At 29.3% G+C, this 16,279-nt stretch overlaps 1 long non-coding RNA gene across 1 annotated transcript in view; it reads left to right on the top strand.

The window, feature by feature from the left end:
• LOC126736242 (uncharacterized) overlaps nucleotides 1-16,279 on the top strand; it is a 30,357-nt gene that overhangs the window by 1,736 nt on the left and 12,342 nt on the right. Inside the window, exon 2 of the long non-coding RNA XR_007660640.1 lies at nucleotides 66-150. This is a non-coding gene — a long non-coding RNA (uncharacterized LOC126736242). The remainder of the gene's footprint in view (nucleotides 1-65; nucleotides 151-16,279) is intronic.

The raw sequence follows: 16,279 nt of genomic DNA, 5'->3' as shown, positions 1-16,279 counted from the left end.
GGTTTTCGTCGTGCTCGGCTGACCGGAAATAAAACTTTTTACTAGATTGGATTTTTTCTTATTAGGGCAATCTCGAGCGTTCAATCTTTATTCCGCTGTTGGCGCTGACCGGCCAGTGGGGAAATTTTACCCTAACAGAAAAACGAAGAGGTTGGTATTAATTGAGTTTTTTTTTGAGTACAGTAAAGAAATTGATTTTTGCATTTGTTTCTAAGTATCCAACTTGTGATTAGACTCAGAAAGTTAAAAAAGTTGCATAAAAGCACTTAAAAGACGCAACGAATTTATAGAAAAGCATCTTAATGTGCAAAAAATAGCAAGAAAACATATAAAGTTTGACAAATTAGATTTTTATATGAAAATAAAAATTATACAACATTTATGGTTTGTGTAACTCATTAACCTTTTACGAAATTAAAATAAACTAATTGCAACTTGCGCAAATAAATTTTATTCATTAAATTTAAATTAAATAATGTTTCAAAGCAAGTGTACTTCTTACAAAATCATAAACTTAATTTTGCACATTCGTTCTTTTTCTAAAAAAAAATGTAGGGTAACCGCAATGACCGCACTCCTTATTCACTTTTTACACATTTTTACTTTGTTAACGTATTTTCTTCCAAAGGTAATTTATAGGTTATGTAAATATAGAGTAAGTTCTAGAAAATTATTAAAAAATCAAATGCTATTACTGTACTTTTAATCTAACTTAAATTCGACTAAGAATAAAAATCTATATAGGTTTGTGTTGAAAAATCTTATAGTGTTAGTTTAAATGGATTATTGGTAGTGAAAATTTTTTAAAGACTTTTGAGCGTTAAAGACTATAAAAAATAATAATAATAATAATAAAAAAAATACAAAGAGATTTTTTGTATTTTTTTCTGGGTGCCAACTTAACCCGGCGTCAGTGTGGTGACATTTATCTGTTCTTTTAGTGTGGTGGGGTATGTCATACCCCAAATAAATGAATTTAAAATTAAAAATATTTAGTTGTTTTAGGTAGATTTTTTGGATGGAATATATTAATACATCATATCAGATAAAGAATAAGTAGTAAAATAAAAGTAACAACAATAAAAAAAAAATATTACGAAAAATTGAACCTATTGTCAAAAACAAAGTGTATTTTTTTCTAAATCAAGATATTCAACAAAATAATAGTTTCTAGGAGTAAACAGTAATAATTTAACCTTAAATATAAGTACAGAATGAAACAGAAAATAACATGTTACTTAGAAATACAATTTTGACAGTTCTCACATATAGTAAAAGAATGCTGAAAGCAAACAAAATTTGAGCATTTTGCACAAGTAAAGAAAGATTTACGATCATTACTTCGTGTACAAATCGTGCATCTTCTTGCAAATCTCTGGCGTTTTCCTGGTGGATCCAATGCCTGTTGTTCGTGTTGCCTTTTGAACATCTTACCTTGCAGTTCCCTTGGTAACCTTGGATTTTGGGAGCGCGTTTCAGTATAATCAGCAATGAGCTGATTATACTGATTATATGGGCTAGGTTTTTCAAAAATACTTTCCTCTTTATTTCAATTTGAGTATTAGCTCTATATATGACTAAAGAGTTAATTCCCGTGCAATTCAATAGAGCATAAAATATAGTGAGTGGCCAACGCCTACTATTACGGGATACATCATAGGACGCAGAGAGTTCATCAACTACATCCACCCCACACTTGCTAAAATTATAAAAAAATATAATTTCAGGCTTTTTCTTTTCTGCGGTTGACGCATCAATATCGAGAGTGTGAAGAAAAGTGGACATAACTAAAACAATTTTTTGTTTGTTTGGTATGTAGGACGTAAGCGTAACATCTTTTTAAAAGCCGAATTTACTAGAAAAAATGTCACGACACTTAGAGACCAGAAAAGTTAAAGGCAACTGTCTTTTATTTTTTCTGACTGTACCAACGGCCGTAAGCTTATGTTCCTTTAACAAATGCAGTAATATTTCAAAGCTGGTAAACCAATTGTCAAATGTGACGTTTCTCCCTGAGCCTGAAATTGGTTCGACAAGTCTATTTACGACATCAAATGGTTTATTACTATCTCTATAGGGTCCTTCAGGTTGCGCACCTACATATACTTCCATATCCAAAACATAGTAAGTTCTTGCATCAACCAAAGCGAAAATTTTAATGCCATATCTTGCCGGCTTGTTAGGCATATATTGCCGAAATACACAGCATCCCCTAAATGCTTCCAGCTTTTCATCTATAGTTAGATACTCGCTTGGGGTGTAATTGTTTTGACTGTTTTGTGTAAAGCGCTCAAAGACTGCCCGAATAGCGGCTAATTTATCAGTTGCTTTACGTTCATTTCTATTCTCAATATTATCAAATCTCAAACAAGAAAGAAGTATAGTGTATCTTTGTAATGACATGGTCTTACGAAATTTTTATATTCCAAAGCCATCCGAACAAAAGAGATCATCTAAATTTAATCTTGCCGATTTATATTTTCCTGCTAAAAACAGAAGACCAATTACTGCCTTTATTTCATTCAAACTGGTCTCTTTTACAACGTATTGATGATTTTCATTATAAAACTCAGACTTTTCTGCAAGTTTTTTATTAGTACACTTGACAATATCGTTAATCATACCATTATCCATAAATAACTCAAAGCATTCTAAAGGTGTTTTTGCATTTTTGCCATTAGTTTTAACACCTGGTAAATGTGTAATAATATTATCACTACGAGTCCTTACATTTCTAGGGTAGCATACCTTAGCCCATTTTGTCCCATCTTTTCCTATGTAGTGCAGATTTTGTTTCACCATACCTCCATTTTCGGTTGTTGTTTCTTGCATTTTTTCTTCTTCGATCTCTTCCACATGTGCTGATTGAGTCGTGCTTAGGTTGTTAATTTCTTCTTCTCCCTCTCCATCATTTACATCTATCATAGCGTCTTCCTCGCTATCACTGCAGTGATCACTTCCGCTTTCGTAGTCCACTTCTCCTTCACTTTCTGAACCTATTGGCGCTTCTCCTTCGTCTAACTCTTGCCATAACTTAATAAGACGCTCTTGCTCTTTTTCAAAGTCACCCATTACTAAAAATGCAATAAAACACATTTAAAATATCACCCACTAAAAAAAAACTAACAATTTCACAGAGTATTGAAAAATTAATTTACCTGTGTGGTAGGGTATATGATACCCCAGACAACTTTGAAGATGTGTGGTCGCTACAGAATCAACAGGAGCACTGATTTTGCCGCGGGGACAGGATGACTGAAGTATAATCGCAAGGTACTAAGGCGCTCGGCGCGCTTTTACAGTGTACTAGAAAATCGCGCTTAATTTAAATTTACTGGGGTATGTCATACTCCACAACACTGACGCCGGGTTAACATAAAAAAAATAGATATATTTATTGGTAAAATTTTAGAAAAAAACAATTTACCGATTGACACCCATTTTTTAACTTTATCTGTTATCTTTTAATTAGTGTATTCTGTATAATAAATATACGAAAATAATATACAATTGTACCTATCTGTCGCAGTAGTTGATTTGTTACACTTAGTGATCATTAAATGAAAGTCCTGATTTATGTAAAATTTTCCGACGTTATTCATAAGTCCTACATTTTTAATTGTAAGTAGATAATTCAAAATATTTTTTTTTACTTGAAAAAACGCCAATCAGTTCAATTGTAGTTTTCGAAAACTAAAGATTTTTATTTATATATTTTAAATCAATCTCATTTTATTTTTTTTTTATTTTGTACACTTGTTATACCTTGCTTAACCATTGTATTTAAATCTTCTGAGGAAACCAAATTATTTAGTAAAACGTCAACTAATTTGCATAAATCTAGACTAATTTGTATAAACAAAAGAAATAGCACACTAGAATAAGATTTATTACATATGAAGAATGTAGTTTTTTTTTAAATTCACGTAGTTTTGCAAGTAATGTCAAACGTCCTATTTCTTTGACTTAGGGCTTATTGTCCTTGCCTTTCAAATTAATATGGTTATTAAGCAATTAATTATTTCCTATAATAGTATATAGTATAGTATAATAGTATATAGTATATTATAGTATTTATTGCCATATTAAATTAACAAAACCATCGACTATACCGATTATCTAAAAAAACTTGTAGATTTAAACGAACAGTGGTAACTTTTAACAAATCAAGAAAAGTAACAAGTAACATATGCGCAGGCAAGCTAACAAAGATACAAAACTAATTTTTTTTCTTTTTATGTTTTTCTACCTTTCTTTCATTTTTAAAAAAAAATTGAAACTGTGAAAAAGTAAGCCTTGTTGAAATAGACCCTAATTTTTGTCCTAAAATACTTTTGATTTATAATTTGTTTTAGTTCGAATTTATTAAAAACTACCTGTCCATCGAACACTGTATTTAATACATACATTTCTACTTTGCTTGTCATAATATTAAATCGGGTGTGATGTTCTTGGTTTTGAGTTAAAGATTATCCTGTTATATGTTACCGTATTTGACAAGCGATAGCATTAAAAAAAAAAAAGATTTTTTTAGAATGTTTAGTAAATATAATTTCTTTAGCTTTCTTAAAAACGTATATTAATATTCTCAATTTTCAGTAAGATCGATTATATGTATACGTGCTATTTTAACACTGGTTCGATCGTTCCTTCCACTAAAATCTATTATTTTGTAAATTTCAGGGCACTAGAGTGCTAATTTAGCAAATTAAAAAATTTTGCCTAATAGTTGGTACTGATTTTTTATCGTTATAAAAGTTTCTTTTTCATTATATTATATAAGTTTTAATTAAATGATGCATTATAATAAACAATAAAATTCAATAGATTTACATAGGCCGATAAAATATTAATTTAAAATACTGCTTCAATTTATATCCCCAAAATTAAGCAAGAAAAGAAAAAATATATGATGAGGACACCCTTCAAAAAGTTTTGGAAGCTATAATACATAAATGACGTAGACATTCCTGTCTTGGAATGAACAACGTTAAATCCAGATGCAAACCCATTTAAACATATTTGAGACATGCTTGGGGCTAAAACTATGAGGTGGTGTTCCTCATTTTTTAACCTAAAATAAATAACAATAGGTTCTTTAAGAGGAGTAACTTATTATTTCTTAAAAAGACATTCGTTGCTTGATTTCAAGCATGCGAAGAAAAGTGCAAGCAATCAATTAGGCACGTAGAGGCAACATTTAATATTAAAAATGCCTTATATGTTTCATTTTTTAATCATTTTGGGCCCCTTTAGAAAACTACCAATTTATGTGTTTAAGTTATTAGAACAATATAATATTACAAAACACTAAAAAAAAATAAAAAGAAATTATATTTAAAATATTAAGTGCTCTATTTTCGTGCTGGTAAGTGTGTATTAAAAAAAATTTAAACACATACAAGATTTGGTTCTTTTAGGTCCAAAAAAAAACTATTTTAAATTGTTTATCTTAAAATTGGCATTAAGTATTTCAAATTTGATTATTCATTAGAGACGACTAAGTGAAGTAACAAGCATTGGGCGTTAACCCTACCTGCACTTATTATTTACAATCAGCACTATGCTTAGTCCAGACCTAATTATAATATCCACAAATATCTTCCTTATAATAAGTTTTCCTGCAGCTACTCAAGAAAACACATCATAAACACATCATCAACAAAATATCATCACGTAAATAAACAAACAAATAAGCTATGACCCAATTCCAAAAGAGTCCCTTAACTTTTTACATTTCTATCCCTCCTAAATAAATCGCTAAAAAATGTCAAACCGTACTCAAATCCGAAAAATATATGCACACTTTTTGTCGGAACCAGGGGTCGATTCGGCTTGGTTTTGTTTGTTAACAGGGCGATGGCATATTATAGGGTCGCCATTTTTAATATTCTTTCTGTATAAGAATAGTTCAGCAAGGCATGTTCCCCTGTTGAGATTGGTAGGGCCCTCAAGGGTGCATGGCTGACTGAAAAAGGGTCGGTCCTTTTGTATCTTGAGCTGCTAGAGGGTTTTAAGATGAGTCAGGGTAATTTTGCTATATTAGGCTGAGACCTATAACATTTTCTACTAAAATAAAATGTAAAATATATAAGAGATTAATAATATAAATAAATTTTATTTTTTATTTATGTTTTATCACAATAAGCCTTTTACATAGCGTGTATAATGTTGTACATTCACAGATAAAAGTAGGAAGGCCTGCTGGTATATAAAATGAATTTACACGATTATTAGAACTAAGAATAAAATATAACATTAAATGCATAAAATTTATCTTTAAAAGTGTACTCACATATAATTTCTGTGTTAATCACTGTATTATTAAACTATTGAGAATTAGAATGTCCCAATTTAGTGCTGGAACAAATAAATGTTTATGGTTTTCAAATGTATTACAATTCTTTATTGTATATCTAAAGAATGTACTACTTTTTATTTCACAATGAGAATACCAAAAAAAATATTTCTTTTTCAAGGTTATTGGCAAATATTTTTAAAGTTTAGACATAGTTAAAAGACCTATTAAAGAACAAGCCAAGTATCTTTTAACTGAATGTATTTTGGTTTTTGCAAATACTAAAAGCTATGGCAAAATTCGGTTAATTAAAAATATAGTCATATATGTTTTTTTTAATATTTTTATTGTTCACAAGATTTAAAAAGCAAATTAGAAGTGACTAAATACAACTTTTGAAACAAAATGATTCTTAGACCATTAATTAAGTATAACTGATTAAGGTAGCATAGCAGGTTTAAAATATAAAATAAATGTAAATAGAACGTTAGCAAATATAGGTTCAGTTTTTTATATAAGATATGCTTAGATTAGAAAAAAATTAAAAATAATAATATTTCAAATTTAACTTGTAAAAATTATTTTGTAAAAGTTATTAGTAGTTTATCAAAATTTATCGCCAATGCATAATTTTATTACCATAATATTTAATAAACCCGAAAACTAAAATATTTAATAAATCATGATCTAAATAAATATCCATACTTTAAAATGTAAAAAAAAATAAATAGCATATGCATAACTTAAATGGGTACAACCTAACTTAGTTATTTCGAACTTTTTTAATGAAGCACGTCTCAAAAAATTTTTATTTACTGTTATTAGTATTAGTTTTACCAGGTTTTTAAGATTTGTAGGTTAATATATATCTAATTCTATAAATAAGAGGAGACTCAACTAGAGTAGAAATAAAGACTACGGTTTCTTAACGTTATTGTAACTAATGTAGATAACCCACCTTGTTTACTCCATCCCATATCATTTATTTATCTGAAGTAAATATACATTTACTACGGTGTGAACTGAACGTAACAATTTTTTATTATAAAACGATAAAGCAGCACCAAAACAACTGCTTTTGTTCTTTTTTTTAAACCTATAATTAAAAAAGAACATTAATTTTATTGATCTTAATTCACTATTGTGATTATAAATAATTTAAACCTAATTTATTTGGAATCAGTCTTATAATTCGAAAATATATTTTTTATATAATTATTCTGGTGATGCAAAAATTTTTAACGTTTTTGTCGTGCAATAAGTAGAGCAGAAGAATCGTTTCTTGCAATACTAAAATTAAGTCTGAAATAATTTCAAATCTGTTTGATTTGAAATTATCTGTTTGATTGAATTATTAACTCCCAAAAACTACATGAAATAATATTTACAGAATAAGTAGAGACAGACAGAGCCTGTTTGCATGCCACATTTGTCGGATCTCAAAGCTAGATCTGCATGCTTACTTACCTTCTCCTGATACTTACTCAATACGTTATTGTTATTTGGTATCGCGATGTCTATTAGAAGAACCGAGTTGACTCCTTTATCCACCACCACTATATTAGGCCTGTTATTCGTCACCTGCCTGTTGGTGACAATGGGCCTATCGTAGTAGAGATTAAAGTTATCGTTCTCAAGTACCTTCTGGGGTTGATACTTATAGTATGGAGTATAAGTATGTCCATATGGAGAAGTATGCCCATATGGAGTATTAATATGTCCATACTTCTTGGCCAACTTTTAGATAATGTTGCAGTCCTGATTGTGTCGATAAAGATAATCGGTATTTGCCAACAAGCTGCACCCAGATGTTATTTGCTGGATTATTTCCGATACTTGGTGATATATCCTGCATTTGTCCGACTCGGTGTTTGGATCTCTAGTGATAAATTTCTTACAGTTGTTAGTATTGATGAATTCATCTCGAATTGCCATCATAAACCCTTCTGTCTCAGGAAAGAGTTCGCCTCGAGAGAGCCACCTGTTGGATGCCTCCTTGTCGATATGAAGTTAGTTAAGGTCGAAATAGTGTCGACCATGTAACTCTTTTTGAGCCCATTCCTCTATCTTTGTAGTGTCAGGCGTTAGTTCCGGCAAGGCGAGGTTAAGAGGCGTATAGTTCTAGTCTGCCTTCGCAACGGTATGATAAGAGGCTTGAAGTTCGAGCTTTGGTGTAGAAAAACTCTCATAAATAAATTACTTGTCGGGAATGTAGATTGCTGACATCGACTTGGCTTCGTCCTCCCTCTCTTCCCACCAACGTCATTCGGAGGATTGATGATTTTGGGTGGTGACAACTATGTTTGGTCATAAGGGTGCGTATAAGCCTTTGAATTTCTTTCAAATACAAGCATTGCATAGGTGTTAATTGTCTGAATTAGATTACCGACATTTAATTCGGATTTAAGTAAGAACCTTACTCGTTGTGTATACTGGTCCTTAATCCTGGTTTTAGCTTGTTTATCTTCAAGCAGTCTGGCTTGTTGGAATCCCAAATATAAGTCTCGCCATTCTCCATAGCCTGAATTATGTCACCGTTTGTAAGCTTATCGTCTCTATCCACAATGACACCCTTCTCGATGTTTAAAGTTTTGCACTTATTAAGACCAAATTTCATATGGACATCACTGGAGAATTTTTGCTTAATGTCCAGCAGCTGTCGAATTTGTTGTTGCTTTGCTGCGTAAAGCTTTATATCATCCATGTAGTGGAGATGCGAGACAACACAATTGGTGTTTCTATTGGCTGTGATTTTAAAACCATATTTCGTGTCATTTGACATGGTATATAATGGGTTCATTGCTAGGCAAAACCACAATGGACTTAAAGAGTCGTCCTGGTAGATTCCTCAACGAATAGATATGTCTTTCGTTGTTAAATACTTACCATTTAAATTGAAATGTAGGTTTGTCCGCCAGGTTTTCATTATGGTGGAAAGAAATTTAATTATGGTGTAGAGAAATTTGTAGAACTCTAAAACTTTAATAAGCCAAGAATGCGGCATGCTGTTGAAGGCCTTCTTGTAATCTACAAAGGCAGTGCATTTATTAATATTAATATTATTTTTATTATTATTATCATTTATCTTATAGGTAGTCAGCAAAAAGATTTAACACGGTACTCCTAATATTATGCATTTCGAAGTGCTAGCAGAAGCCTAGTATAGGACAGCGTGTTGAATACATTTGCCCAATGCAGAAGATATATATTGATTATTTAGAAAACATTTATAGTTTGGGAATTCAAACAATATAACCTTAAGAAATTTTTCAAATATTTTTTTTTAGAATTGAGATAGCACTTCAGTCTACAGTGGCCTATATCTTCTTTGTCTCCTTTTATATGTGTGTGAGTCCATATAGAATTTTAAAATAAGATCGAGACTTTATCTGGTTTAAAAATCGAATTAATTATATGAACTTAATAATTTTACTAGTTAGATTGTTTAATACAAGACAACAATTATTTAACAATTCTTAATATGCTTTATAATTGTATTACTATCTGTTGGAAATTGGAAAACGCATAGTGCATAGTTGGATCTTTAATATTTAAGACATTTGTTTACCTATATTTGTAAAAAAAATACGTGAATATTTTATGAACAATGTTGCTAAACTGATATTTTGTTACATAATTTGGTAACGTATAACAGAAAAACACAATTTCTATATAATGCAAGTAGTAATATAAAAATTAAATTATAAGTGTAAAGTGTGGCAAATCTATATTAAAGACCAAAAATTCCTTACTAAAAACTTAGTAAACTACTTAAATAAGAAATATCTAGAGGTGAGAAAAGCATTGATTTAACATATTTGATTTGAATTAATTGGTTAAACTACTATAATAAATGTTTCCTCACTGTCTGGAAAGATTAGGTCAAAATGTTTTATAGCTTTAAAGGCCCTACTTTAAGCAACGCATAAGCTTCTATAATAAATAATATGTTATCGCGTAGATATTTTTTTTTTATTTCTGGTGTAATATCTGTAACACTTAAAATACTATATGAGCTTAAGAAACTGGTAAAATGTACTCTTATTAGTAAAATATAAGAGGACTTTTTAATTTAAAGAATTGAGTAACTTGCATAAAATCTATTAAAACATATTTTGCTATTAATGCATTATTTTATTTTTTTTTATAAGTAAGGTTGCATTACTTGTTTAAGTAAAGTACCTGTAGCTAGAATAAATTATGTACTTAGTTATAATAACAATCTCAACTCAATAATTAACCGTTTAAGCCTGCAACAATAAAAAATATATTTCTGCTTCATCATTGCGGTATCTCGAAATAACAACTCAGCACTCTTTGACTGGCATCAGCAGGAGAAGCATAAATAAGCAGCTTAATGCGTGTGTCTGCCACAATGACATCACATGTGCCGCCCCTTTTCGCAGCGGCTGTCTTGATGAAACGAAAGGGCGGTAATCCGCCGTGACTGACGGTTCGACTCACTGGTGTTTATTTACAACTCGAGAATATCGAAGCTCGTAAAAAGTATAAGTTAAAAAGACATGTAAAAATATTTAGGATGTTAAAGAAATTAATTTGTTATTATTAATATTAATAATATTAAATTAATAATCACTTAAAACGTAATTATACTAAAAAATTTTTTTTATTTTCCCAGCAAGTTTTTTGGCTATTTTAGCTAAAAAATCTATTTAAATAGACACTAAGAGAGAAGTTTACTAAGGCAGTAAAGTTGACTTTATTAATATCTCTCAACTGTAGTAGTAAAGTAGTTTTTTATATAATATCTTCACTAAACTAGTAGAGTAGCTCTACAGAAATAGCAGAGTCAAATAGCAGATATAGTAAATTACCATAATGATATTGAAAAGTAATTTTATTCTTTTAGAAAGCCAAACCAGCTCTTTTAAATACTTAGTTTATCTATTATACTGATTTTTGGGTTAGATAAGCAGTTATTTTTAATACTACAAAGTAGATTACTAATTCAAAAAACATATTTTTTTGTTGCATGTCAGTTATTTACTATTATAATAGTTATATTGTTTAGTTATACAGAAAAGACTATCCTATCTTTAAAGTATCTTTATTAAATGAGGGAAAATTTATTTTTTCTTCAGACAACCTATTTACAGCATTAACTAATATTTTGCTAGGACAGGAAATAAAACGATATATTATAATAAATATTATAACTTTATTTATATTATTGTAAGGGCTATTATATACATATGAAATATTACAAAAACAGATATAAGCACAACATTTATTTAAATTTACCTAAATAGGTACAAAGAAAATAAATGCACCTCTGGAAAATGTACCTCCAGTGAAAAAAAAATCTATCTAATAGTACCTACGAATATTGATGGAAGGTACAATAACATGATTATAAACACTACTAAATAAACGCTTATTAATAACAATGAAAATGGCCTATAGCAGTGCATATAAATATGAAAGTCTTTTTGTTATTCGTAATCCCTTGACATCTTAATTTTAACATATTGAATTTAAACAATAAAAGACTAAGAGTATATGGAGGTATGGGTACTTACATTCAACATTTTCAATATATTTTTCTAGGCACTAAGTAATAATAAATATTTATTTAGCAAACATCCTACATACATCACACTTAATTTTTATACGTTGCGTTTTACTTTATTAGCGAATTATCAACACTCGATTGTCCTGCCGAGGTAGCATCTCATGGTCGGTTCGTGGTGATTCACAATAAACAGTGTATCTCGATCCTGAGAGACATCTGGTATTGCTCCGGTGTTCCATAGACAATAACTACCTTCCAGAAATACCCCATTAAGGAGTCAGCTTACAACCTAAATGTGGTGCAAGTCAAATAACAAGAAAGGTCATAATTATTACAAAATTTTACATTATTACATGTTACAATACAAATATAAGTTACATACAAAAAAATTATTTTTTATATACAAGGTTTTATAAAAATTAAATACAAATAATTACTATTAAATATAAAAGAACAAAACCTAAAGCATAGGCCTAACATTACAATTTCAGAATAAGCACTGTCAAAAACGTTTAAAACTATCGACATTATTACACAATTTTATATCATCCGGTAATTTATTAAATTCTAGTAAACCTTCATAGAGTATGGAATTAAGCATTTCAACGGTATTATACTATGAGTTTAAATAAAATCAGTACGATTTTTAGTATTATAATCATGGACATCACTAAATAGTACTAACTTATCACATTTATAAGTAGGTAAAAGGCCTTTCTTTAACTTAAATAGAAAAACATTGACATTAAGCAAAATTGTTGATGGAGGGACAACATATTTAAGACGTTTAATATTATTTTAATAGACGTATAGCGGTTACATTTTAAAATTGTTCTCACTGCCCTATTTTGATTTTGTTCTAGTTGACAAATTTTGTATTTGGGCAAATTAAATAAAAGATTTGAACAAAATTGTAAATTCAGAAGAGCTATGGCATTATTTAAAGTTATTTTTGTATTCGTTGACAAATTTTGACCTACTCTATTAATGAGTCTTACTATTTTTGCAAAGTTTCTCTATATATAATCTGCATGAGCCTGAAAATTTAAATTCGAGTTTATGTTACTTCTTAGTATTTAATTTGATTTCCATAAGCTATTTTCTGTCCATTCACATGAGCACTTAACCTTTCAATGTTAATAGAAGATGTTGACCGTCTATAGAATATAAAAATTTTTGACTGCGGTATTTAGGCTTAGCCTATTGTTAAAAAGCAAGTTAAATAAATTACCAAGTTCTATGGTTATATCACAAAATGGTTATAACACAAGCAGAGTATCGTCAGCAAATAGGATAATATTTACTTCTTCATCTACCCAAACCATATCTTTTATGTATAATAGAAACAATAATGAACCTAGAACAGTTCCTTGAGGCACACCAATATTGACATTTACGGATTCAGAGATAGAATTGTTAAACTTCACCTGTTGTAACATATTACATAAATATGACTTACATCATTTTAAAGCGGTAATGCTTAATTCATATTTGCTCTAACTGTTCTGACAAAATATTTCTCTCAATAGTTTCAAATGCCCTTTTAAAATCCAAAAACACAGCCACCACACAATTTCCAGAGTCAATTGCCCTTAAAAAATTATCAAAGATGTTCAAAACAACAGATTTAAAAAAGGCGTTCACGAAAGCCGGATTGGTTTGAAATTATAATTTTGTTGTTTTTACAAAACTGCACTAATTGCTCTTTTACACACAATTCTAAAACCTTTTTATTTATGGGAACGGTATTTATGGGACGAAACTATACAACTTAGTATTACTCATCTTTGGACAGTTGATATCTTTCAGGAGTCCGAGATGGCGCCATTTGAAAGTGAGCTGTTTACAATGTCTAACAGCCCTTTTCCAACAACATGAAAAACATCAGTTAGGATCTGTTTGGAGATGCCATCTTCGCCCCGTCTACATTTTTTAATTTCATCGGTTGAGGTTATACATTTCGTGGTGGTATTCATATGAAATTTGACTTATACTTTCTATAAAGAGATACTAAGGTTACTAAGATTACTAAGCTGCTAACAGTTTTTTTAAATGACCTTTTATGGTAAGATATGACCCACCTTTATGCCATACGATACCGTCCAAACGATAAATATAACTATGGTAATAATATTTATTTAATTTTATATTATTTTTTTTTTTTTTATAAAACCTTTATTATCAAAATATTGTTACAAATTAAAATTATAACTAGTTATCACAAAATTAACAGTTATTCTATAAAAATAAAAGGAGCATACCTAAATACGAGCCTAAATACTTTATCTAAGTATTAATAGCATGAGAGAAAAAGAAATGTATATATATACATATATACAAACAAAACAAAAACAAAAGATAAATAAATATTACAAAATAAGTGTATTGTGATTCTTATCCGCAATTTGTATATTAATATGTTATATACTAAATTCAACTTAAAACCTAAAAACTAAATACTTTTTTTGACATATATTGTATGGTCCCTGTTTTAACCTTTTTAAATCTTTCTATTCTCAATATTTGAACAAAATTTTCAAGGTTTCCATCTTGCTTTTCTAAATTATAAAATAATAAAGCACATATGAAAAACTGCCAGACATTTCTGTCCTTTACGTTATTAATTTTTGTTTCTAATAATTTTAGTATTGTGCTATGACTATTAATATTTTTTCCAAATTTTATTAATACAAGGTTGCTGACCCAATTCCAGACCGTGATGGATTTAATACAGTTTTTAATTTTGTGCCATAATGTTTCGATTGTAAAGCAATTTTGACAATCTGGACTATTGGACATCCCATGTTTAAAAATTTTCTCCAATATTGGAATTAATCTATCTGGGTCAAAAATAAGTTGAAATTTTTCTATTTTAGACCTAATATCTTTACAAAATTTATTATTTAAGTTATTATTCTGGGGGTCAAAAACACTGTTACAATATGATTTATACCAAATTTTTGAGGGTTGATTTGTCCATGAATAAAATTGAGTTTTTAAAAGAAGTGCAAGGGTCTTTGTTTCAATATTTATTAAATTTAAACCGCCATTTTGGATCGGCAGTTCTAATTGTTGTCTTTTAACTCTATATAGTCTTCCTGCCCAGATATATTTTCCTGTAATGCAAACAATTTTTTGACTGATTTGGTGAGTCATAGGAATTATCTGTGCAATGTACCATAATTTTGCTAAAGCATAAATATTAATTACCCAATTTCTTCTTATTATATCCAAATTTCGCAGCTGATTTTTTATTAGAAAGTTTTGTATATTTTTTATAATATTAATCCAATTTTCCTTAACCATTTCTTTAAAATTGTTGTATACTTGCATTCCTAGAATTTTTATATTTTTTTTTACAATAAAATTATTTAGGTGAGAACGATCAGACTTCCAATTACCTAATAATAAAATTTCAGATTTATTGTAATTTATTTTTGCGTTGGTTCCCTTGGTAAATATGTCAATTATGTTTTGAATTTGATCTAAGTCATTTTTGTTTTTTAAAAATATATTTACATCATCAGCAAAGGCTGCAATTTTAAAATTTTGATTATTAATATTAATTCCCTCTATCACAAATTTGACCAGGTACAAAAAGGGTTCTAGGCTTAAAGCAAAAAGAAGCATAGATAAGGGACAACCTTGTCTTACAGAGCTAAGAATCTGAAATGAATCCGAGATGCAGCCATTTATTAAAATTTTTGAGAATGAGTTATTGTATAGGTTTTTAATTACATTTATTATTTTCATATCAAATCCAAATTTCTGCATAACTTGCCAGAGATAATTATGATTAACTCTATCAAAAGCCTGATGAAAATCTAAGCTTAATATCCCTCCCGATATTTGAGAGTTATTTTCCGAATGGATTACTAAGTCTCTTATTAGCAGTAAGTTGTTAAATATTGAGTAGTTTGCCCCACATGATTGTTCTTTGCTTATTATTTTTTCTGAGTAGATTTTAAGACGATTGGTCAAAATTTTTGTAAAGATTTTATAGTCACAATTAAGAAGCGTTATAGGCCGAAATGCACTTAAAAAATTTGCATTTTTTTCCTTTGGAATTAATATAATTACTCCATCACAGAAATTTTCTGGTGGTCTAACTAGATCAATTAGGAAACTATTATACAACTTTTCCAATTCATCACCTATCTCAGAAAAGAAAGTTTTATAAAATTCATAGCTAAGTCCATCAAGGCCAGGCATTTTTTTATTTTGAGATAAATTTAGGACTCCTAAGATTTCTTGTTTTGTTATTTTTTGTGTTATGTAATGATTATCTATATCTGAAATTTTTTTCTTAATATGCGCAAGTAAGCATTTTGTATCTTTGTCTATGGTCTCTCGATTTTTAAACTTGTCTTTAAAATAATTTTTAGAGTACTTGAGAATGCTATTTGTGGTAGTTAGGTCTTGTCCCTGCTCTGTTTTTAAATTTGTTA

Source organism: Anthonomus grandis, chromosome 5 (genome assembly GCF_022605725.1).
Source record: "Anthonomus grandis grandis chromosome 5, icAntGran1.3, whole genome shotgun sequence".
Taxonomy (NCBI): domain Eukaryota; kingdom Metazoa; phylum Arthropoda; class Insecta; order Coleoptera; family Curculionidae; genus Anthonomus; species Anthonomus grandis.
Note: the sequence above shows the minus strand (reverse complement) of the source record. Positions and strands in the feature narration are given on the sequence as shown.